This window comes from Trachurus trachurus, assembly GCF_905171665.1.
Source record: "Trachurus trachurus genome assembly, chromosome: 23".
Lineage (NCBI taxonomy): Eukaryota > Metazoa > Chordata > Actinopteri > Carangiformes > Carangidae > Trachurus > Trachurus trachurus.
The window spans coordinates 15,541,943-15,567,250 of NC_139912.1; the positions used below are offsets into that span (position 1 = coordinate 15,541,943).

Sequence of the window (25,308 nt, forward strand, 5' to 3'; positions counted from 1 at the left end):
CGGAGCTCACATCGTGGAGCACAGCTAGCTGCTCTTGATTTCAATCTGTCTTTATTGCGCACACTGAATCCAAAAAAGGGGAAATGCGCACTTTGAAAAAAATAAATAAATGTGAGGGGGAAAACCTCGTGTGCACTTCAGCGTTTTCTCATGCGTGTGTTTGTTCACTGTGGAGAAGTGGACGAAGAGCAGAGCGAATATGAGCGACTGAACAGCAAAACTAATATGGCCGCTCGGCTAGTTGCAGTGTCTCCTGCCTCCTTACTCGCAGTCTTGGATGCTGACAGAAGAGGCGTTACGCAGCTGCGTGTGCATGTGTGTGTCTGTGTGTGTGTGTGTGTGTGTGTGTGTGTGTGTGTGTGTGTGTGTGTGTTTCTACCTCAGAGGACAAACTCAGAAAGAGAGAGGGAGAGAGAGAGTGAGTACACTTGTCTTGCCCAACTCTCCTCAGCTCTCCACAGTCTCAAATGAAACTCAGCTTCCCTGTGTTGTGTGTCCTGCTGCACCATCCGCATATCAAAAACACACAACGCACAAACACGGGGAAAAAAGTTACGCCCGTGAAAAACACAGCACGAGTGAGACAGGCACTCGGCTTGTTACGCAGCTTCTGTGCAACGTTATTAAGGTGTAAATTCACTCGTGTCCCTTGATGGGAAAAATGGATCGAGCACCAGTCATCACAGTGAAGCCCGTGACGTCACATCTCGCCACGTCTTTGAACCAATTGCGACGGCCGCGAGCATAAAAAAAACGCCACACAACAACGGCGGGCTGAATATAACCCAGACAATAGTGTAAACAAATGCATGTTTCATCAGCGATCTGAAGAGTCCCTTTAGTCTTCCTCCTCTATCTAAGACACTGTTTCTGCTAGTCAGTTGTTTACCATCTAACATGTGGCAGGAATTCAAAAAACTTGGCAGAGCCTGTTGCACCGTACGTCGTGGAGAGTTCACTTGAGGATACGGCTCTGGTTTTGGCTCAGCTGCCAACTTCTGACACTGTAACCCTCTGCACGGCCTCGCCCCTGCAGGAGCGGCCTGCGTAATGCTGCCATTGATGAAACTCCAATATTAACAACCTCATTTATGACACCTCCAAGAGTCCACAACCACAATTTCTTTTTCTTTTTTCATCAGCACCCTTCACCTCCTGATTAAAACCAAGCGCTGCTCTGCCTTACATTTATTGTCAGTGCAGAAAGTGCATTGTTGTGTTTCACATGTATGCGGGGTCATATTTGAACAGCTCTGCAAATGACAGCCGAAGCCCAGCAGGTAGAAGAGGAGAGGAGAGGAGAGGCTGCAGTGGAGCAATTAGGTTTTATCACACAGTCCTTCAAGTCAGGGAGATGCATGGGGGAGGGGAATCCAATACAAAACACCATCAAATAAACTTATCACAGTACAAGTGTCAGTGTGGCGCAGCTCATGATGCACAGTGGCAACATGCTTGTGAAAGTCAGAGTCAAAACGAGTTATACAAACACACACACACACACACACACACACACACACACACACACACACACACACACACACTGGAAGCAAGCAACAGATATAGTCCTGGAAAATAATATGAGCCTCAAAATTGTTAATACTAAGGAGGAAAAAATACACACGGTATAATATATTTTAAAAAAGCTCTATGAATTATAATTAAATGACAAATGGTTGGGTTCGTTTTTAAGGGAACTGCAGCAGTTCAGCAGGCTAATAGTTTCTGTTTGAGGAAAAAATCATCACAATGAAGCGCAAAATAAATAGATGTATAAGAATGTATAATCAATTTCTGCACCAAAAATACATTTTCTTAAATGTATGGCTTATAGCTTTAAGTTAAGAGTGAAGAATATGCTGTTAAATAAGTAGAACCACCTGGGGCAGCCGGTAAAGAGAGATGTGACCCTGAGTGAAGCAGCTTTTTCTCTGAATACTTGACTTACTGCCTTTAAAATGCCAAAGTTGAAGTCTTCCTTACAAGCCGGCCACACTTCTTTTGTGGTAATAACTCACACGTATATTATGTGTTGTGTCTGAAGCCTATAAATTACAGCTATCTATACATTTACACTCCGGTGAACACACACACACACACACTTCCTCCTCTTCTTGGTGACCGGAGCGGCGGGCCGGCGGGGCCGGCGCTGTCTACGAGGTGGTCTGCTGAGGGGCCCCTCAGCAGCACGCGCCTCAACAACTTCTCTATTACAGCCGTGACCCCTAGGGTCAGTCTCTGAAGGGTTGTGAACAAAGGCCACGACCCCGGGGTCAGAAGTGTAACACTGGGGGCAGGCGGGGGCCCCACAGCAAAGGGAGCGTGCTGTTTGCTTTGAAAGGTAAGGATCACTAACACAGAGGCCTAATAAGGATTAAGGGGCCATCCCCTTTGGGATGTCACTCTGGGGCCTCATACATGAGTCTCTATTAACCTCCGTGACCCCCAGCGGCCATTATGGGGCTACGGGTCACAGTCGCTCCGGCAGCAGAGCTGTAAAAACTAACATTGCATGCCGTCTCTAACACGCGTGCTGCTGATTACATGGACAAATTGTTTTAAGTAGTTAACGGCTTGTCAAACAGGACACAGTGCTCCTTTAGAGGGCTTTGGCCTGTCAGGGCAGCAGGAGTTACAACATTTCACTCTGTGAGGAAGGTGCTTTAAGGTAAAAAGCAAAGTGATCAGCCTTCAGGTCAGCTGTCTCAGTCATAAAACAAAAGCCTAACTGCTCTTTGAGAAAAATCAAATATCTGTCTGTAAAGCGCTTGAAAGCTATAGAATTATTTTTATTCACTTTGATAAAAAAAAGCCAGAGAGAGTTTGGTGAAACTTCGATAAAAGCAGGTGAGCAAGGAGCAGGAGACAGAATCACAAAATGGAGGACAGGAGGAGACAACATGGCAGCCTAAATGATGCAGTCACTCACACACACACTACTCAGAATTTGCCAAATCGCGGCAAAAACGGTGCAAAACATCTCGATATATGAACCAATATTATTTTTAACAAAGGCCAGACAAACATCCTACAACAACGGCGCTGTAGGAGATGAAGATATGAATTCCTTCAGTCACTCTGGGACCAACAGATAGAGAGGTTAACCCTCCGCAGCCCGATAGGGACACATGCAGACATCCTGCACCTTTTCTACTCGCTTTGCATTCTTCATATCGTTGTTCATGATTTTTTCTTTTGGATATTAGATATTAGGCATTAAAAAAAAGTTTTCCAGTTGTTTTAAAGTTTATAACAAGTACGAAATGAAATCATTTGATGCCAGAGTGACAAAATGAGTCTGAAGTATTTCGTCTCTTTTCTTTCTTCATATAATTGAAATATGTCAAACATAATAATAACGATCAAAACAAAGCCAAATGTACGCATCATTATTATACATATATGCATAAATATTAATCTTGACATTCATATAACAGTGTAATTTACACAGAGTAAAAATAAAACTCACATTGTGAATAAATGTAAATGTAAAGCGAGTTTGTATAATCAGTGGAGTGGAGTAAAAACGAAGACAAATTCAGTCAGGGATCAAAATGATTTTTTTTACTCCCTTGCTCTTTATATATTTAAAAACTCATTGAATTTATGAAATCATTTAAAAAGTGACTTGAAAGAATATAGGACTTTGTTTAAAACAAAAAGCAGGATAATTCAATTCTAAATTTTAATGTAACCTAATAAGATAAAACAAAATAGAATTTTTACCCCCCTTTTCTTCGTCTCCTTTTTATAATTTTTTTTAAAAGGACCCCTGAAAAAAAAACAACCAACTTTTATTTTGAAAAGATTCTGTATATTTCAGGAACAAACTGATGATATCTTTGTTTTTCCTACATCCCACCGGACACATTTTCATCATCAATTTAATTTTGTCCTTTTTTCATGAACTGAGCTCTCGAGAGGAAAATGACAAAGTTTAAACGCAGTACCCTTCTTTCTTTTTTTTACTCAAAACTTTATCGAGATATTAAAAAAACACTGATATTTAAAAGAACATTATTATTATTGCTCAAAAACATTTTTATAAAGTATCTAAGATTCAGATGCAGTTGAAAACAAGAAGAGACTTTTCCCTCTCAGCTCCTGCAGTCAGGTGTAGTGAGGGAGCTGATATTCAGGCTGTCACAGCTTGCTCCTCTGAAACTTTAAAACCCTTCAAATAAGTAAAATAATAAAAATATATTGCAACTGATTAGAAAATAACTGATCACCTATGTGTATAAAATCATCTCATTTTCAGACATTTAACACATTTTGAATGAGGAATTAGAAAATCCTCCTTTTCATATCCAGCTATTATTCCTGCAAATTGCCTGGATCTTATGAAAAGGTGTGGTTTTTCATTATTTCAAATTAAAGTGTGAAAAGAAATAAATACATGTGTACATTTTCTTTAGTCTGCAAAAAATATTTTTATAACTTTTATTATGTGAATACACAGGAGGGTAAATCAGCTTGCTGAAATCTAAATAAACAGGAGGTAGAAGCCCTGCAAGGTCAGAAAAACATTCTCAAGTGTTTTCCGACCACAGTTCGCACTTATCAAGGGCACAAACTGAGCTCTTTGATTTAAAATGTATTTCTTTGATAATCATTAAGCCACTCACCTCTGAAAACCGAGCTTCTCTGTGTGGAGGGAGCCCATTCGGCAGCAGAGCAGAGCAGAGCAAAGGTTGGAAGAGAGGAGAGACAAAATGGACCTGCGCTCTCCACAGACAAGTACACTACACCGTTTTTAAAAAGAGCCAAACAAACAATAAATCCCAAACAAGCGAGCAATATGACAACTTCACAAGTCGTCCCTTTTTTTTTTCGAGCTCTTCTCATTAAAGGAAGGGCAGTGCTTTGGGAGAATTACTGTCCTACTTTCAGTTAACTGTGCGACTCCCCTCTCTAGGTCATTTTGCAACTGTCAGGTTTATTAGAAAAGTTTGGTTTCTAATTTAGCTAACAGAATACACTGTCCATCTCGAGGACATTAAAAAAATGTAATTACCGGGATGTTTATCGAGGGAACAAAGGAGCGCCATTCTCATCTTTGGCAAAAAGGGCTTTTTTCCCTGTAATTTGTGATAACTGTGTGAAGCATGACAAAATTCAATTTATAGCTAAATTAATGCTGCGATCCCTGCTACCTTGGTCTTATTCAAGCTTGCGGTAAATAAGCTTTGATTGTGAGGCATCGAAATATTCCTGCAATGCTCAATGACACAGGAAAAAAGCTCTGAATTGGGAGTCAAGTGCTCTCAAGGCTGCAACATTATAGGTCTAACGTGTCATTTCTGAAAACACCACTCTGGAGTAACTTGTTTTTAACAATACACAAAAAACAAAGGTAAATTACAAACTGCAGATGGTCAAAAAATAAATTTGAAAAACATTTTCGGATGCATTTTTTTGATATTTGAAACTTACCCCTTCTTCTCCCCTCCTCCTGCCTCACACACACACACATACACCTCTAATGATTTCTAGTTACTAATGCTCACATTTCAGGGGTCCATCCCACATTAATAAATCATTATATTTCAGCTCTTATCATACATCAGCTTACGTACAGGTCTGTGGTATTCTCAGGGAGTGGTACCACCTCTTAAAGGTTTCGGACCTGCTGTTGGTTCTAGTTTAATGCCACGTCACAGATGCACTGCAGCCTGGATGGGCCTGCGTGACCTAGCTCAGCCCAGAGAGGAGCCATTCGCACCCCAGCCCCCATCGGGACCGTACACCCACATTTCATATGAGGACGGTGGTGGTGGTGTTGGAGAAAAGGGGGTAAGAGGGGGAGGTTATTTCCAAGTTTTATTTGAACTGCAGCATCCCTGTCCTCCCTGTGATTTACCCTCTGTTCTCCTCTTATTTCCAAAAAAAATCAGACACTTGTCTGTCTGAGTGACAGCACGCTCGTCTCAGTCGCCCCTATCCAGTTCAGCTGACTAAGGGTTCAGGAACGCTTCAAACAGACTGTTTGTTTGATTTCATATCTAGCATGAGTGTACACACACACATGCTTCCGACTTCACACACGCACACGCAAACACACGTCTGGAGTTGTCTGGGTTACACAATCGTGGGGGCACATGAGTTTGTCCTCATGAAACCAATAGGATCTATTTATCTGAGCACGAAATCCACAAGTTACGTTTCAGAATTAAGACGATAATTTGTATCATTTCTCTTTGCTGGTTTACAAAAAAAAAAATTCCCAGACAGAGATTGAGAGGTTTTGTGTGTGTGTCGGTGTATGTGTGTGTGAGTGACTTAGTGATCTACTCAAGGACATCCATGTAGCACGCTGAAATTGAAAAATGAAGAGTGCTAATAGGTCGGAGCATCTCCTAACTGCCGCAGCCGTCGAGTCTTGATGCAAGTGATTTATCTTTAATTGGATTTTGACAGAGGGGTCTCCCAGTGGGAGGCAGCGGACTCATTTCTCAACTGCCCCCACAACTTTGCTTATTTGTCTGTACGTTTCGCACAAAGTTGGCCCAACAGTAAACAGGAAATGCATTTAAAGCTTAAATGTGAAAACAAACCTAAATCTGACCTGCATTATTATTGTTCTGTAAATCCAGACATAAAATAGCCATCTGCATTTTTTTCCCCATATATTTCATGTGAAAACAGTCAACACACAAAAAAAAGTTCTTTGCTGTTTTTCCTATTCATGTCTGACCTCGATATTAACCCCAGATGAACCCCTGATCCAATTCTTCAGACAATGTATAGCATTCACTTTGCTTTCTCTGAGTTTTGCCAGGATATGAACACATTTGTCAGATTATTTTAAACTGTTTATAAACATTACACTAAAACTCTGATGTTTGCATCATACTTCTTATTTTTAACTATTTTTGGGGGAGTTTTGCTAAGTGAAATGTTCCCAAAAATACAAAACACATGAATTACTATTAAACCCCTGGCTCTTTTCCTAAAAGTATTAACTCACTGTGGTGTCTGCTGCAGTGTGTAGTCTAGTGAGAGGGGAAAGGAGACGCTGGCTCTCAGGGGTTAAGATGCTAGCAGTCATGTGCCTGTCGGCTGCAACAAAAGCCTGCCTATGTAGGGTGCATACAGATGGAGCGAGCTCCTTTGTGTGCAGCGTTTCACACGTCGCAGCCTCGGAGCTGCCAGGTCTGGCTCTCTGGGCCTGGCTACAGGCCTAGCTAGCAGCTTGTAGCACCTGACGCTGGGCTCTCACTTCGCTTTTCTTTGCTTGATACCCCGAGTGCAGCAAGTTTTGAAAGATAATGGAACAGAAGTCCAAATAGTGGGTCACAGCTCAGCTCAACACAAACAATTGCAACAAAATACAGCAGAGCAGAGCAGAGCAGAGCAGAGCAGAGCACAGCACTGTGGCCAGGCGGGCCCAGATCAGCATGACAGGAGCAATTGTAAGCATGGCTCCCACTCAGGTCTGCCACTAAATGTTTGATTTCCCCCTCCTCTGCTGTCTGTCAAACACCCCGGTAAAATACTGTGCAGGACGACTTGCAATGTGCCGATACGAACGCTATCAGTGCATATTTTAATCATGTGTACAGCTGTACATGATGTGTACATAGTTCTGTGGCCTACTATATACACTGTGTCTGTGTGTGTCTGTGTATTCTGCTGTATTTATGCTATGTGCGCCAAGTCACTAAGGCACGTTCCTTATAGTGTACATGTTAGTGTACACAGTGATGAAACTGGCTAATGCCTGGAACGAGCTTCAACACTGGATTACAGACCTTCACAACCAGAGTCTCACGGGCTAGAAAACGTCTTTTCTCTACAGAGGTGATTTATCAGTGACTTCTTTGTATACATTTGCTGAGCAGACATTCACAGTCGTATTATTTCATACTTGTGGTCAGGATAAAGACACACTGAAAACTAATACTTTTCTTTCTTAAGCTTTACATGGTCAATTTCATATTCAGTCACAAATAATATAAGAGCTTATGTCATTGTTGCAGATTACACAAACTGGGTTTCTGCTATTGATGCAAACAAATCCGTAAGTAAACAGCTCAAATGCTGTGTTGCAAAAAATAAATCCATACTCCTTGGACTATTAACTATACAAACACCTGACCTTGAATGGGGCATTGAGTTGCATTACACTCAATAAGTCTCTTTGGACGTGTCACTGCTGTAAACAGCAAATTGTATCATTTTGTTTGCTGAAGGTTATTACGTTTTGATAAAACCTCAGTGTCAATATAAAAGGTGATAAACAGGGCTGAGGAACGTTAGTAACAGCTGCGTATAAAGTGTCAAATGTGACACTGAGGCTTCGCCGTGTGTTTTGCTCAGGAGCCACTCAGGTGCATCCTCTCACCCAGAGTGAGGGAACAGGTGGGGGGTGGGTTTGCTGTCCTACCTGAGGACCCTTCAGCGCTACACCTGACTGTTATGAGGAGGCAGCCTTTGACATTTTAAATGCAGGACAATCTCTGTGAGCACTTAGAGACCCTGCTGCTATGACTGCACTTAAAACCCACATCAAGTGGATGGAAATGCTGCGGTGTACCAGCATTATTCTATTATTTCAAGAGCAAAGCACTGCTTGCACTAAGTTAACTTTAAAAAAAAAAAGAAAAAAAAAAAGATTATGTGTATAAGCATGTAGACGATTTAAAAAAAAAAAAAAAAAACTTGCTCACTGCGCTGTTGGTTTTGGATTTTGAAAGCCCCAAGCGAGCCATATGAGTGACAGAGGCTATACTCAGTAGAAAATAGAACCATAAAAAGTCAGTTCTGCCATCCTTCCAAAAATCACAATAAATCTTTAATGAGACGATACTCCGTTCTCTCTAAATATCTATTCAAATAAGCTTACTGGCACAACAGCTACTGTTTTACAATGTTAGGACTTACTGAGCATAATAGTTTTGCACTTCCCTAGAAAGTAGCAATTTACTATTTTACTTAGACATATGAAAATATTTTAATGCGACCCATTAAAAGCTTTTATATGGCTAATAACATGTATTAGAAACAGAATTAGTATCTGCTGTAAAGATGTTTTTGTGCTGGGAGGCACTGAATTGAAAAATTGCATGTTAGTGAAGTCGGTCCTTTCAGAGGACATGGACACTGGCTAAGCTAGTTTGACATATTGAAGCTAACTTCTATTTGTTTTCATTAGAAAGGATAAAAGGCTACAAACAGTTTTTTTTTTTTTTTTGCTTCTAAATGCAAAACAGGAGACTTAAATATGTCAAGTTCCCAGAGAATACAAGTAACAAACTAAAAGCCCTTCTAACAAAGTGTTGCTTGTACATCTTTATAAATGGCACAATAGTCATTTATTCCAGCATCACACTTGTGGTGAAGCTGGTGGGGGAATTAGCTCGCACATATCATTGCGTATTGTCCCACACCATGTAACAAATGTTATTATGAATGTCAATACCCCCGGATCAGGAAATGAAACTCTGCTGGCCTGCAGACTTAAATGTGCTGGTGTGTGTCTGTCTAAGAGAAAGTTTCTGTCTTTTACACATCCACACACACACAAAACAAGCTCCTGCTATAAGTTGTATGTTAATTAAACTTTTGTCAGGACAACCTGGAGAGTATTATCTCGTATTTTTCTGACCCTGACACCCTGCTGTCGCCAATCATGTCCTAAAACATACACACACACGCTTACACACATGTTCTGTATACACGCCACATGCTTGGGATACATACTACCAGGACAAGCCAGCCGGGTGCCTGACAACCACAGCGATGGAGGAGACGTGAGGGGAGGGAGAAAAAAAAAAGGTACCCTAGCGTGTTAGTTTTCTGCCAGGGAGTCCCTATTGACCTGTTAAACCTTTGTGACTGGAACAAATGCAAATGGCGCTGACTTGTTCACACAAAATACTAAAGGCCCATTCAAATGAGGCCCCGGGCCACAATGCAGCAGTGGCCGAGCGCTCTGTGGAGGCAGGGCAGCCCCCAGTCTGAGAGAACTGGGGAGTGAGGGAGACAGAGATTCTTTTAGCCATTGCACAGTTCATTCTGGTTGTCTGGTGGAGAGCAACCATCCACTCTAATTACTTCTCCTTCATGAGCACACACACACATGCACGCACACGCACGCACGCACACACACACACACACACACACACACACACACACAGGATGAAGTCACCTTACACCTTTGCTGTAATTCCTCCCTACCCTAAATCGCAAACACTGTTACACTGCCCTGAACTTTACCCCATAATTACCTCGTATGTAATAGTTTGTAATTGGACGCCAGTGGACCTGAACTGGTCCTGTTATCAAGCATGGCACCAGTCAAGCTTGATAATCAGACACTGCTTAATCCACCTTGGCTTTAGCAAGGATACTCAGTGAGTCCCTGTGGCTAATATCATATCCTACTTTTTAATTCTGTCCATTGGGTATAGAATAATAAATGAGCAGCGAGACCAGGGGGGAGGGAGAGAGGTAGAGTGGCAGACGAATACATAGATGTGAGACTAAATAACAAATAAATACACAAAGGAAGGACCAGCCTCCCTCTTGATTCATTATTAGATTAACTCTAATAAAATAACATCAACAATAAAAAGGACAGTGCAGAAGTATGAGTTTAATTGCACAAAGATAAAAATGTGAGTAAGGTATTTACATACCACGGTAATGGGAAAAAAGCCAGACAGCCCAATTGAGGTTTTCCATATTTTCAGAGAATGAGCAATTCAAACTAAGATCGAAGATTTGAATGAGTCCACCCACAACTGGGTTAACTGGGTTACAAAAACAAAATTCTTCTGCATGTAAACGCAGTCTCTGATGCTAAAATTGAAAGCAAGTCGAGGCGCTGTGGGAGGCTTTGGGATGAAAATATCTATTAAAATGCCAAACAAACAACCTTTAAATGAAATATGGCATTGTATGTGCAGGACAGAAGCTCGGTTCAGCTGCACCTCGTCTGACTGGAAATGGGACACAAGAATGGTGCATGTGTAAAAAAAAAAAAAAAAAAAAAATTCATCTGATGCTGAATGAATAAGCTTTTTCTGACAGTATACAGTAGGTTGTTGGAAGTTGTGGAGGGCTTTCTTGTTCCATCCCTTCTCTCCAAATAAGAGATTAGTACAAGCCTGAGGATGGCTCTCACCAAAACATCTGGACAACACCTGATCTGAGGGACGCTGCCTACTGGACTTCCACTAAACTAGTTCTATCAAATGAAGGGTTAGTTGGAACAGTAATGATCCGGTGGGAGGTAAACCAACAACCATAAAGTCACTACAGTAATCTCCAGTCTAGTACAGTGTAAATGTAGAAACTTTGTCCCTGTATTAATTGGATGTACAAAATGTCACATTTTATTATGCAGTTGCGGTTGCAACCCCCTGGCGTGATATCTCTACTGTTTCAAGTTCTGCAAATATTTATATGACTCATTTCATTTAATTATTTTTTTCCTTTTGCAACTGGCTAAATTTATTTTCATAATAAACATTTGGCTGAGTTCATGTTGTTGGACATGCAGTATGAAACTGCCATAAGTTAAGTGAGTTCCTACTTGACACTGACGAATTAAAGTCCATGTTGGCCAAAGTTATGTGGCTTTAAGCATTCATATAAAACAGATGTTAAATCCATCTAAATATTGCTGTTTTTAATTAACGTATCATGTTACAGGACTTCAATAAAACTGCAGAAAGAGCTGCATTCATTGTAAACCAAAACTGAGTAATAACTTTTAATTCGAGATTATATTAATTTACAGTGACAAGAAAAAGTAAGCAAAGCTATTAGGAACTATCTGTATAAATGTGTCTTAAAATTTTGTCAGATCTTCATCCAAGTGACAGTAATGAACAAACAAATCATTCAGACATTCACACTGTAGGCTGGAAAAAACCACGTGGATCTCTGGCCTAACGACACCAACAAAGCGGTAAGGGGTTCGTTGTCAAGCCTGGGGTCCAGTCAGTGAAAGCAGATTGGTCTCGTTGGGTTAGAGACACTTCGACTAAAATACTTAAACATTCAGAGATTTAGTTACAAGTCATCTCAAAGACCAGTTATTCTCAGTGGGACATGGGTGCATGGGGCTTGTTGTCCTGCCATGGACACCATAGAGGGAAAACATTACTGCGCCGCAGAAGTTTGCCAAAAGAGGACGTTTACACTCTGGCTGAGGTGTTTGGGAAGAGCTGGTGTAAAAATAAAAATAAAAATCCCTGTACAACAACAAGAGCTAGACAGGGAGTTCATCGAGGTCACTTACAGGACTGAGTGTCAGGGTGGCGGTCCACTGGGTCAGTAGCAGCTGGGTGGGTGATGCTGCTGGCAATGGCCCCAAAATTAAAGTAAATCTACAACAGAATGACTTCATACAAAGAAAATCCATGTCGTGGAGTGGCCCAGTCAGAGCTGCTGCCACTCACATCAGACATCCTAAGAACATGGCTGAGCTGAAGAGGCTGTGTAAAGGGGGAAGGGTCCTAAACTCCCCCTGGACATTGTGCAGGTCTGATCTGCAGCTATAGAAAACACTTATCACGTATTAGAGGTTGTTGCTGCCAGAAAGCTCTGGCCACTTATTAAATCAAAGGCTTCAGCTACTTTTTCCAACAACACTGTAAATGTATAGTGGGTGTGTGTAATAAAGTGTAATTAACTTAACTTGTCTATACTTGTGACTTAGATAAAGATCAGATCACATTTTATTTTATTAACAAAACAAAAACAACTTGTGCCAACGGGTTCATTTACTTTTCTCTTTCATGCCGATGTATTTGGATGTGTAAATGTTACACCGAGAAAAGCAAGTGCTGTATCTTATTCTATTTTTTCATTTCCAGTGGTAGGCCTTTCAAGAAAACCTATCAGATCCCATATCACATCCAGTGTTTCTGCTGGCCATGCTGTATGTGGAGTGACACCTGCAGAGGTCACACATGAGCTATGGCTCTGCAGGGAGAAGGGCAGAGGAAGTGGAAAGGGAAGAGAAACACCAGAGACTGAGACTATGAGGTGACCACCAGACTCTAATCATACTGTTTTGTTATGGACTTATGGAAAACTTAGGTAGTTTAGATTTTCTGTATTGCTAAAGCCATTTCTGTTTTGCAAGACTTTACTGTTTTACTCTACCAGATGAAATGATTCTGTACTTTCTTTGCTCTTTTATCCATCAGTTATAATTTGGTTACTTTGACAATTATGTGTTAACATGCATATTGTTTATGCAATGCAAAAGAATGTAAACCTACATTTTTTCAACTACCCAACACTATAAATCATCAGCTCTTGTGCTGACTCAGCTACAGTATAAAAACTTTGCTTTAATCAATAATTTAACCGGAGAAAGGCATCAAGTAGCTAAAATTGTTAGACTTACAATAATTTGCTGCTTATACATCAAACCCACAGGGCAGGACAGGATGGCTAAAGTGCACTGGTGGTTCCAAGTCAAATCTCCATCCAGAACAACACAAGAAGACGGCTGAGCTACCACAACAAAATAAAAAAATGTAAAGAAAGTATTCTGTCCCACTCCATCAGTCAAAAGCATGTGCTGCAGCCAATCATTCAAAGCCACAGAACTTTATTTCACAGTGAAGTTCCTAATGGTTCCAAACATACTAAATATGTCACGCTGAATTATGGGGGAATGGTATAAATTGATGCAAGAGACATGCAGAATTTTTCCATTTGATGTAATGGTGGGGCCATAAAAAGACGGCTTCTTGAGGTGGAATATTTCATTCAATACAAGAATTAAATTCTGTGGCTTCAGAGAGGCCTCGTGTACAAAATACTGTTTTGTACGTGACTGTGTCATGTGTGTGGAGGAGGGTTTTTTCTCACTTAGGAAACACTTATGATTAAGAGGAACATCAGGTTTCGAGCTGCTTCAGTGAACTCAGTGAACTCTTCTGAGTCTGACATTGATCTTGCACTACTGGAATAATACTGCAGCAGTAAGCCCCACCCATCTGGTAGCTCATGTAAGTAAAAACAAACATGATAAAATACTTGCAACCAGGATTTCACCCAGACCAGTGACAGGTACTGCACTGCAGTTACAAGTGTTTTTGTCAAGAATATTATTTGTTCAGTTCTCTTGAGAGATCACGCACATTAATCTCACACTGTTGTCACAAACTTCAGTCAGGAATCTTTCCTATAACTTTCATTCAACTACTTTGGAACCAAAACTGTCCCCATTGAGTAAAACGTTACTCATTCACTGTACAATTCACAGAAAACCACATTTTCGCGTATCATCAATTCCATGACTACAGCATTATGTTCTGATTCATGAGGAGTCAAAGACGTCAACTAGTTGGGATTAACTCCATGGAAGAAAATAGAAATCTTAAATAATCACAACAACTGTATTTATGCCTGTAAGTCTTCTCATGTAAAACTGACCATGTTTAAATCCCTATAACTCTTTAACATAGTAACGCCACTCTAGAGCTAAAGTCCGGCATCTTTCCCCTTCTACAGGAAAGTCAAAGTGCTGACAGTGTTGCTGCAGCAGCTGCAGCTACTCATTATGGTCTATTAAAAATATACTCAGGTGTATTGAGACATTAGACAGAGACTGTCAGTTTGAGCATTAATCCTCTTATTTTCTGTCTTGCTACCACTTACATTTTAACAAGAGATGAGGAATGATGCCCAGATTGTGCATTAGGCTTAGTGTATTTTTTTTTCTTGCTCTCTAGACATAATATTAATGAATACGGTACACTATCTTTTACAGAATTAATTTCAATTTCCATTTTATTCTTTACACTTTATATAACCTTACTGGATTCAAAATGCATTTTTCAAGAGAGTGTTTGACTGAGAGAGAAGCATGCAGCTGAAAGGATTAAAATAAATGTATTATTATTTGTGTGAGACAAAATAAAAAAGTTTGAAATATTTTAGGGGCACAATAAAACATACGCACGTAATAACAGTAGCTCTGACCCGAGTAAGAGTGTGACCAGATTGACTCGAATTGAAATTTGAAGTGTCATAATGTGATTGTTTTTGCTCCTATCTTTCTGCACAGCCTTAGTGGGCGTTGGTGCATGTGTGTGTGTGTTAGAGTCCTCATGTACTCACCTGTTTTGCGGCATCTGAGGCCTCGTGGTTCCACATCCTCCTCCGCGTCCTCCTCGCCCTGCATCGAAAACACAGAAAGAAAAGAAATGTCAAATCACAAATCAAACAGTGGACAGTCACCGCTCTGCTGTTTCGACCTGCACTAAAAAAAAAAATTGATGGAGGACTGTGATTGATTAGGACGTGTGCTGCGTGGTTCGGTTGCGTGTTGTTCTCCCACAGAGCGCCAGGACAAGCTGAGAACAGGACATTCTTAGTGGAACATTGCTGCTGTTACATGTCAGTGCTGTTGGGCAAAGGACCAGCTGGACTTTATTCAAAATATCAAGGACACTTAATCTTTTCATGAAGTACAGTAACAAGCTTGTCTTTTCTTAATTACATCGATGATACCACAATAGAGGACATGTATATAAAAGAAGCATGAGAGAACGGTTTTATTTGCTTTGAGGCCATTGAAATGTAGATGATGCTATCAACAAATTATGTCCATTCTGAGTATAATAATGAAACACTTCACTGATTCACTTTCTGCCCTTTAGGAAGGTCAAGGCGCAGAGTCAGCCAGAGCTCGGACAATGGTGGACGTCTGCGTCAGGCTCAAGGGAACGTGGGTAAGGCAGTGGTTTAAATGGAAGCAAATCAGCTCTTCTGCTGCTGCTGCATTGATACAAGGTTACACATACACACAAGCAGTACAGGCAAAGAAAAGGCTGCTACATTATTCCATGAACAGTACAGTTGTGCATCTCCACTGAATGTGTATTCATGAATATTTCTGTTATACTGCTGCAGCAGCAGTGCTGTATCGTACTGCGGTCTGGTTCAATCTTGTAGACATAAACTCAAACAGTTAAAGATTTTGAAAGCATGAAAGAGGCTGAGTAGGTGGTTTCAGAATATCTGGTCCTATTTAATTCCTAAAAATCCCCTTTTACTGCAATATGTACAAGGAACCTTGAAGATGAGATTATCTGCAATTAGGGTTTAGGTCATGCTGTTTCAACATTTCTAACATTTGCCTTGGCCTGTATTTGATTCTTGGAATAAGTGTCATCCGACATGAGTTGTGACTGAGAACAAATTTAAACTCAGTGACCTTCAGGCTGAATAAATCCACATCAAGTTTACAACCAAAAAATTATTATAGCTTTGGTCCGAGGAGGACGATGTATACAAGCGGTCTTTGGTATTGTGGCTATGAAAGGAAATTTATTTGAACAATTTAGCCATTTATCTGTTACCCAGAAGGGTTTATCAGCTGCTTTTAGCTCTAGCTCTTTCCATACTATCACAGCTTAAAGGATACAAAGGGATCCAGAGTCTTTCACAGCACCTCAACACTTTAATAAAGCCAGTTTGTGTAGGTGTTTTATGTTGGTTTTTTTCTCCTCATGAGTACATAACGCGGGCAGCCTCTTTTTGCTGTGGGTATGTTAAAACTGAACCGGAAGAACCTGCACTGCTCCCCACAGAGCCCTGCTTCATTTGCTTTTCGTCTCTCCTTTCCTCTGCCCCCCTCCCTCCCCATGTTCTCACAGGACTCGTGAACTCTCCATAAACTCGCTGATTCCCTCCAGAACGCTGCTGTCTACCCGAGATCAGTAGAAGTAGAAATAAAACGAAAGACTGAGAAAAAAGCTGAAACCGACAATAAGGTATGGGGGAATGAAGAGAGGAAGAGGGAGGGAAAAACAAAAAGAGAGAGAAGCAAGCCAGATTGCAGAGGGCTGAATCAATGCAGCGGCCTGGTCCCTTTTTTTTCTCCCCTCTCTTTTTTTCATTTTTTTTCTCTCTCTCAAATGATTCACAGTGGAAAGAAAAGGCCTTTTCCCTGTCCTCAGTTGAACTCCACATCAGCTTCCTGTTAGAAAGGCAAGGAGGAAACACCCAGAGCAACGCGCGCGTGCGCACATACGCACACACACAAATACACACAGAGGAAGGCCTTCACTAGTGGATTCTTCGCTGCCAGAGAAATTAGGTCAAGCACTTAAATGCCCTGCACTGAGATGCGCAGAGATTTAAAACGTGAAGTGTTTGGTGGGGACAGCAGAGACATACCAGAGCAACAAACATGCACGCACACAACCGCTGCACTTGGAAATAACCGCTCGCTACACACTACACTGTCAGCTCATGGCTTGCCACATTATTAATACCAAGAAAACTGAAATAATCGGTGACAGACGCCCACTGCTATTACTTTTAATACACCATCCATCTGTGCATATTAGAACAAGACAAGGTGGCTCGGACACACACACACACACACACACACACACACACACACACACACACACACACACACACACACACACACACACACACACACACACACACACACACACACACACACACACACACACAATAGAATAAATGATATGTATCTGAAAAAGAGGAACACCTTTTATGTCTCTTCACAGGGAGAAACCAAAGCACTACGTGCATGCATTCTCAAAATGCCAGATGACCTGATTAGGGAGTGACAGGAGTCTCTGTGCGCCTCTAAAACTCAGCTCAGGACAGGACAGCACAACACGCCACACTGCAGTATAACCGTGCGCGCCGAAAATCCCCCCCACCGCCCCCCCGCTACGCCAACCCCACCGCCTCCCGCTCTCTGACCTGAAATGCCCTTAAAGAAACAACACACCCCATCGCCATCACATCCAATCAACTATTCATAGAAAGGCTGGATTGCGCTGGGCCTGATCTTGCCGTTTAGGGTTTCAATCAATTGCGTGAGATATGAGAGACAGGGAGGGAGAGTGGGAGGGAGGATGAAGCTGTTCTGAAAGCAAATGAGAGAAATTTTCGGGTGAATCCAAGCCTCCTCTCGTCTCCATGTTGGCCACTGCAGATATGGTCCACAACGGGGCTCTGAGCTACAGGGTGGCAGGGTAATTCAGACAATAATCTCGCCAATTTTCACTCTGCAGCCATGTGCTTTCTCCTGTCCCACTGACTCACAGTGGAGAAATGAGCCCCGGTCCATTGTCTGAGGGCCACCTGTGTTTCTGCTCCATTTTCTCGAAAGCACAATGGCATTTTCCTGTTTATAACGGTGACTGCGCTTTATAAACATGCAATATCGGGGTATTAATACATCATATAAAAGAGCCTGTTTGCGACCGGGAGCCACGGCCAAAAGGTCATACTGACTCTCATCATATTCTCGCGTTTAACGGTTCCGTTTCTATTTCCAGTGAAAAGATGAGAAAAATAACATGCAGCATTAGACAATGCGATAACAACACAACGCCATGTTTCTGTCCATGTTCGGCCAGCACAGATCTTTTCCTGGGACACACTGTTGCATTACAGTTTCGACACACTCTCCAGTATGAACATAATCTTACCCAACCAGACAACCAACCTGCAGACAAAAGCTTTGATAGCACATGAAGCAAAATACATGCCCAGATGTGCAGGATGCCAGACACGATCTAAACGGACAAAGAACCCTTTGAGATAAACTGATAAAAGTGTGTTGCGTGTGTGTGCCACTTTTACACTTTTGTGCTGAGCATAAGGTGTCGATGTACCATGGTTAAAAGTTATCTAAGGCATGGACAATATGTGTGGAATGATCTGAGGCAGCTAAACTAAACAGAGACCATGTCTGAATCCCAAACACAACATGGTGACATGTTGAAATGTCACCGTGTTGTCCACATCCCGCAATTTCATGCAGTGTAAAATTTAATGCCTCTCTATTGTGAAGCAGGGATCTTTCTATGACAGTCAGTGCACTACTGTATTTTGTTTTAGTGTCTCACATCAAGATGGTGATCCAAACTGATTATTTTTCAGTAAAATGTGCAATTTTATCTATTAATTATTTAAATCTAAACAATTTAGGCTATAAAGCAAACTATATGAACCTATAAAGCACTGTTTTTGTTTTACTGTCCACTGGGAAAATCTACATGTCCTACCTGATGAATGTGCAGCTCCTGTTATGACTCCCCACCCACACATATATGTAATACCAAATAAATATTAACGCAGACATCCTCATTTTAATTTTGTCAAGGAATTAAAGTTGCTATCCTTTTTAAAATATATATATGTCCTAGTCTTTCAAAGTGGCTCGCTGGACATAAGAGGAAAAACAGCCAAGGAAGCTCCATACAGGCCTTTTAACCATTAAAAATACATTCAGCTACTGCTGAGTTAGCTCCTCTCAGATTTCAATGAATTAATTTCATCAAAAACTTCTCTGAGGGAAACCACAGTGACACATCAGGGGAAACCGCACAGCTCTACCATATGTCTCATGTCTTACAGACACTGATTATCTCAGGGTGAACAGCTCGGGAAACGCCGCTTTTCTAATTAAATGCACATTTTACTGAAATCTTACAAATTGCTCACATGGAGAGCGGTCATGTTTTGCGCTGGATTGACGTGATGTGCCCGGCTGCCTATCTCTGCATCGGGGATAACAAAGGGAAAGATTATGCCTCTCTCTCGCTCTCTCTCCGCGAAGGGAAACTAGGGCAGTAAAAAAGGCGACCTCTTTTCTTGTATTGCGAGGGAGAATCTACAGCCCAGCCACCGTTTCATTTCCACATAAAGGCGAGACGACGTGAGGGGACTTGTTCTCACATTTACAGACGATTATGTTAAGACGTTGAGCTGTTATTCCGAAAGCGTTTGTTTTTAGCACCCTGGAAACTTCCCCCCAAGGACCGCGGATCGGTTCAGTCATAACAGTGTCAATATGCACTGACCCAGTCTGAGGGAAACACACCGCTGCATGCTTACGCTTAAAACAGTCCGTCCTCTTTGTTTTTTTTTTACGCATTTTACGCAAATGTAAACCTCTAAAAAAATCACCTTATAAAGAGAAATGGGTAAATTAAACACTACGCACCGGTAGGTGACAAGTTCAAGTTGGATGGTCTCTTCCTCCGGGGTGTCCAACTCCAAGTCCGCGGGCTTTATATTTCCTAGACGGCTGCTTGTCCTCTATTATGTGTCTGGGCGATTTGAGAGCAGGAAATAAAAAAATAAAAAAAACAAAAACAACACAAAGCGACAATATTTGTAGTCTGAGAGACAGAAAAGGCTCGTCATGTCGAATATGTCGGGAGACAATCTCCGAGAGCGACTACCGGACAATTGAAAGAGTTGCCCCCACCCCCACCCCCCTCTCTCTTCCTCTCTCGCCGGCCATCCAGCTCGGTTCAATGGGGACACACAGGCTGCAGACTGCGCCGCGCGTCCTGCGCCGCCGATGAACCAGATGCGTCAAGTTCAGCTGAGGTGAAGCCCCGTTATACAACCAGCCTGGGTGTGCAGCAGCCTGCACTATCGCGCTGCTTATTTAATGTCTCCTAAAGGGTGAAAAAAAAAGAAAAAACAGAAAAGGCACATCACACTGAAATATCTGCAAAAACTAGACTGTGTTGAGACATTATTAAGCTCTCCCTCACTACCCCACCACCCCCTCCTCCTCCTCCTCTTGCCCCCACCGCGGATCTTAAAAGCGCTGTTTGCTTTTGTGAATTTACCTGATGTCAGCCTTATGAAAAAGACATTTTCACAGTGACACTCACTACGTGGGAATTCAAAGACACCTAAACTTAACGGGGTGAATTTACAAACAAGCTAAATTATCATGTGGGAATATTAAAGGAATAATAACCTGCTGTTTTTTACGAGATTAAGTAAAACAAGAGCACCATAGGGTCACAAGCAGTTTCTTTTTACACAGACTTCATCTCCACCTGGGATTATTTTAGAAAATAATACACGTGTAATACGTGTTTTTCATCTGTCACCCCCACTCCCCCCTCTGAACTTCTATGTATCAGAAAGCCTGCATGATTTAGCTTTAAAGTTGTATTAATATTAAAAATAGTCTATGCATTTCAAACAACCAGCAGGAGTAGGTTTAAAGAAAATTAACACACACAAGTCATCCCTAAAATCATAAACCTGGCTGTGTCGCCCCCACACAGTGTTTTAAAGAGCAAATAAATCATTAAAAGACAAGTGCATTGTCCTGTTAGCTCCATGATTAGCTCAGCAGCTAATTATTGTGTTGAAGCTAGCCGAGGAAACAGCCGAGTGTGATTTAAAAGCTGCATTTCTCACACCTGTTGGGCTTACGTTAATGAAGCTGCTTCACCTCTGTCCCGTCTGCTGCTTAATGAAGGTCTCAGTTATCTGGTTGCACACCAGAGGTGACTCGGAGGACAAGCCCGGACTTGTTGAGTTAGAGCCGATTTGCCTCGCAGACACATTATTGATTAGGCAGCTGTGGTGATGAGGCAACTTAGAGCTGATAAAGGACCAGTCCGACATTCAGAAAGCTATTAAAATGACCCAATTGCAAAAAACAAAAAAACAAAAAGAAAAATAGGCATCATCTGAGATTAATTCAGCCTCTTATCTTGTTTTATGAGTCCTAATTTAAGTGATTAACATGTGTGAAATTAAACAATATTCTTACTGTTTAGGGGCAATAGGATACAATACATTGGTTTTAAGCTTCCTCGTGAGTGGGTGACAATATTAATAGACCAGAGTGTGTTTTTCATGTTTGCTTTTTCTCTCTCTCCTTCTCTCTCTGAGATAGATAGATAGATAGATAGATAGATAGATAGATAGATAGATAGATAGATAGATAGATAGATAGATAGATAGATAGATAGATAGATAGATAGATAGAATCAACTTTTTAAAATGTATAGAATATATAGAACAGAGCAGAATGAAGACACTTAACAGGAAAATACATGTTACACTCCTTTAATGATGAGAACCGACTCCTGCAGAGACACCATTTAAAATGCAGAGGGAAATTAAAGTGCATCAGTTTTCAGAATATAGATAAGAATCTGGTAAAGGTACTTAACTTTTAATATGGACTCCCTGAAATTCTTATTAACACACTCCTACATTAAGAAATATAGTAATATGGAAAAGAGTGAATAAGTAGTAAAAAAGTTCATTATTAAATTAAGTTGTTAATTAAAATCCTCTTACTGTGAAAATGACTTCATTTCATTTGAAAACTTTATTGTCCTTTACAATAAAAAAACACATTTATTATAATAATCTGTTAAGGAAACAGAAATACTTGAAATTAATATTTAACTAAAATGCTCTCGTTCATTCATTTATCCAAGTTTAAATGTTTGTGTGTTTGATTTTTTTTTCCCCTCTGTGCACGAGTCGAAGCATCAGTCCCACTGCACTGTGAACCTGCCCAACACAAACGAGTGTATCGAGTGGTGGTAAATTATATTGACAGGTGATTTTACAGCTGCACTAATTGACTCTGCTCTGTGTACAGTATATCTATAGCTATCAGCACAGAGATCCTATAGGATTATGAGTAGTGTGTGTGTGTGTTCCTACAGCTCCACTGCCTATGGGCTGGACCTGTTGCTTCAGATAACAGGGATTAGAAGGTGACACGAGTTCATATTGACACAGATTCACCTGCTATGACTCTAGACAAACAAACACACCTTTTTTTCCGAGGGCATTAAAAATACTTTCACTGTGTTTCAAAGTAAAATGTAACAAGGCTGTATTACCAGAGACTGCTTTTTAAGTGAAAGCACTGTGTGCACTTTTATTGTTATTCATTAATATGCTGCAAATTAATTTTAGCCAAGTCTAACCCTTTAAAATAAGACTGTGTGTAAAAAAACTAAAAAAAAACAGTAGCCTACTAACTTTTACACTGTAAAAGCAAATATTTTAAACACTGCTGAATAAGTTTTTTTTCTTTCTTTTTTTTAATAACAGTGACATTGTAGAATTATCAGTTTTTGCTGCTGTTTGTGTTTGTTCCAGATATGGGATTTAAACCTATAACTGCAGCTTCTACTGTCCTTTATATTATCACACACACACACACACACACACACACACACACACACACACACACACACACACACACACACACACACACACACACACACACACACACACACACACACACACACACACACACACGAATGACATATTACAAATGAAGGTATCGAAAGGCATAGAGCATGACAGTCATTTTAGCCAAGCCTAAAAATGTAGTGAATGTTGGTTTTGTTTTTTTTTACTTAAATTTAATCTATAACTTTCCCCCCTAATTTGATCTTACTTATTAGTGGTATTTATACTAAAGCAATTTATTATTTTATTTTAACCTTTTTTTTTCCTTTTATGTCTGCAAGTTGAATATTTTTTCAGTTGGTTTTGCATTAATTTGTTGAACACATAAAAGAATGAGACATTTTGTAATTCACTTTTTCCTGTTCTTTGTAACTTTTCTTTCACTTCCACCAACATCGGCTGTCAAAACATAACAACAATGTCGTAAAAAAAATCTAAATATGTCCATGAAGTGAAATGTCACTTCAGTATGACATTTAGAGATGTGAGTCCTGCTGATGGATATAATGTAGATAGGGTATTAAGCACTTGTCATTCAAAACCTTACACCTAAATGGACTTCAGCAGTCAATACTCATCAATCTTTCATTTTTTGATTTGTGCATATCCCCAATCCCTCACTTACATCAATTAAGAAAAATGTATTGACAAAGAGAAAGGTATAGACTGCTTTTTATTTCCATGATTTGAACCGGCATCATGATCGAGGAGAAGAGAAGAGAGGCGAGGGGTTGTAGAGGTGGCCAGGACACTCCATTTGGCACTACTAATTTGCAATCAGACACTCTCTTTGAGCTCCCTCTCTACCACGTCTCCAGACAGTGTGGATGGCAGCTGAGACAAAGCTAGCATTCTCCGCCGCCCAAGACCCCTCTCAGTTTTATTTCAGGCCACTGCTCTCAGACACAAACCCTTCTGCATGGAGAACCCAAAGACAGCACCTAGAGACAGGAGAGGAGGAAGGGGCGAGCTCCGAGGAGGAAGAGGAGGAGAGGCAGGAGGTGTGGGTTGGGGTGTGGTGCGGTGTGGTGGGGGAAAAAGTAGGAGGAGGCTTTGTTGAGGGGCCAAACTGCTGTGTCTCTCCCCCACCACCTACCCTCCTCGGATGGTACCCTGGCCCTGTTCCTCTCTAACGTACTGCACTGCAGTGCCACGCCCCACCTAGCACCATGAAAACACGCTGGTCTTGATCGATGACACTGCTCAGACCACGAGAGCTGATCACGACCTGTTCCGCCATTTAAACCGCTCCGAGCAAAACCTGATTTGAGCTAAGTGTCCAAATCGTGTGGAGTCTGACAAACTCCCGGGCAGCTGGGTTTGGCTACAGCACATGCACCAAATAGAGAAAAATACAACAACGACACATTATACAGAAATGAACCGATCTGACATAATGGATCCGAATTGGGTCTGACCCAACTTCATTAAGCGGATTGGGCCGTGACATGACAGAGCCTCATTAAATTCAGTTTCTTTGTCATTGTAACTAATGTTACTGGCTTTAGTGCCACAGAAATCTGACACACATAATAACTTGCATAAAATTTATCCCAGTGGATTGCACTCAGAGAAGTACAGGTTTTAATGTGTCCTTGCAGACAAGAAGTTGGATTGGAGCATCCTCCACTTTCCCCCACATCCCAGCAGCCTCAAAGCTGATTTTTTGTCCACATCCTCCTCTGTGACTAGTATGCACTCAGTACTTTTTTATTTTTTTATTAAAGTTGTGTTTATACAATGTAGGCTGGCTAAGCATGCATGTTTTTACAGCAACGCCCTGTTAAAGGAAATAATAAAAAGGAATAAAGGATAATAGCTTTTCCTGGGGCTTCCTGGGATGAGCACATGTCCCTAGTGTAACCTATATCTGGTTTCATCTTTTAGAAATCAGTGCGAGTGCACATGCATGCTGCGCTACCGTCTGAATGTGTCCGTGCCCCTGCGTTATCGCTTTATTATCAGCAGTCCAGTGGAAGTACAGTATGTTGTGGCTTGGTTGCCACAGGTAACAGGTCAATGATTACCCACAGTGCCAAGGGTGTCCTCAAGCTCAGGTCAGAGCCACTTCCCCCAAGAGGGAGAGGAACAACAGTGGGCTGCAGCTGCCATCTGTAACTCTAGGCCTGTGTAGTTATCAGTGTCTTATCTGCTTGAAAAGCTGCATTGTGTTCACATTGTGCATGCGAGCTGTGTTAGGGCAGGGCCACGCTCCAGGAGTTGGTGCTATTTTATGCAATGCGGACATGACATGATTTCTTTATCTTGTAAGTAGTCGTTTGAAACGAGGAGGTGCTA

At 41.2% G+C, this 25,308-nt stretch overlaps 1 protein-coding gene across 1 annotated transcript in view; it reads right to left on the minus strand.

The window, feature by feature from the left end:
* pparaa (peroxisome proliferator-activated receptor alpha a) overlaps nucleotides 1–20,404 on the minus strand; it is a 47,828-nt gene extending 27,424 nt beyond the window's left edge. The window contains exons 1-2 of the mRNA XM_083999836.1: nucleotides 19,976–20,404; nucleotides 15,094–15,151 (exon numbers count right to left, since the gene is read on the minus strand). The gene's annotated coding sequence lies outside the window, so the exon portion shown is untranslated. The remainder of the gene's footprint in view (nucleotides 1–15,093; nucleotides 15,152–19,975) is intronic.
* Between the last annotated feature and the right edge of the window lie 4,904 nt (nucleotides 20,405–25,308).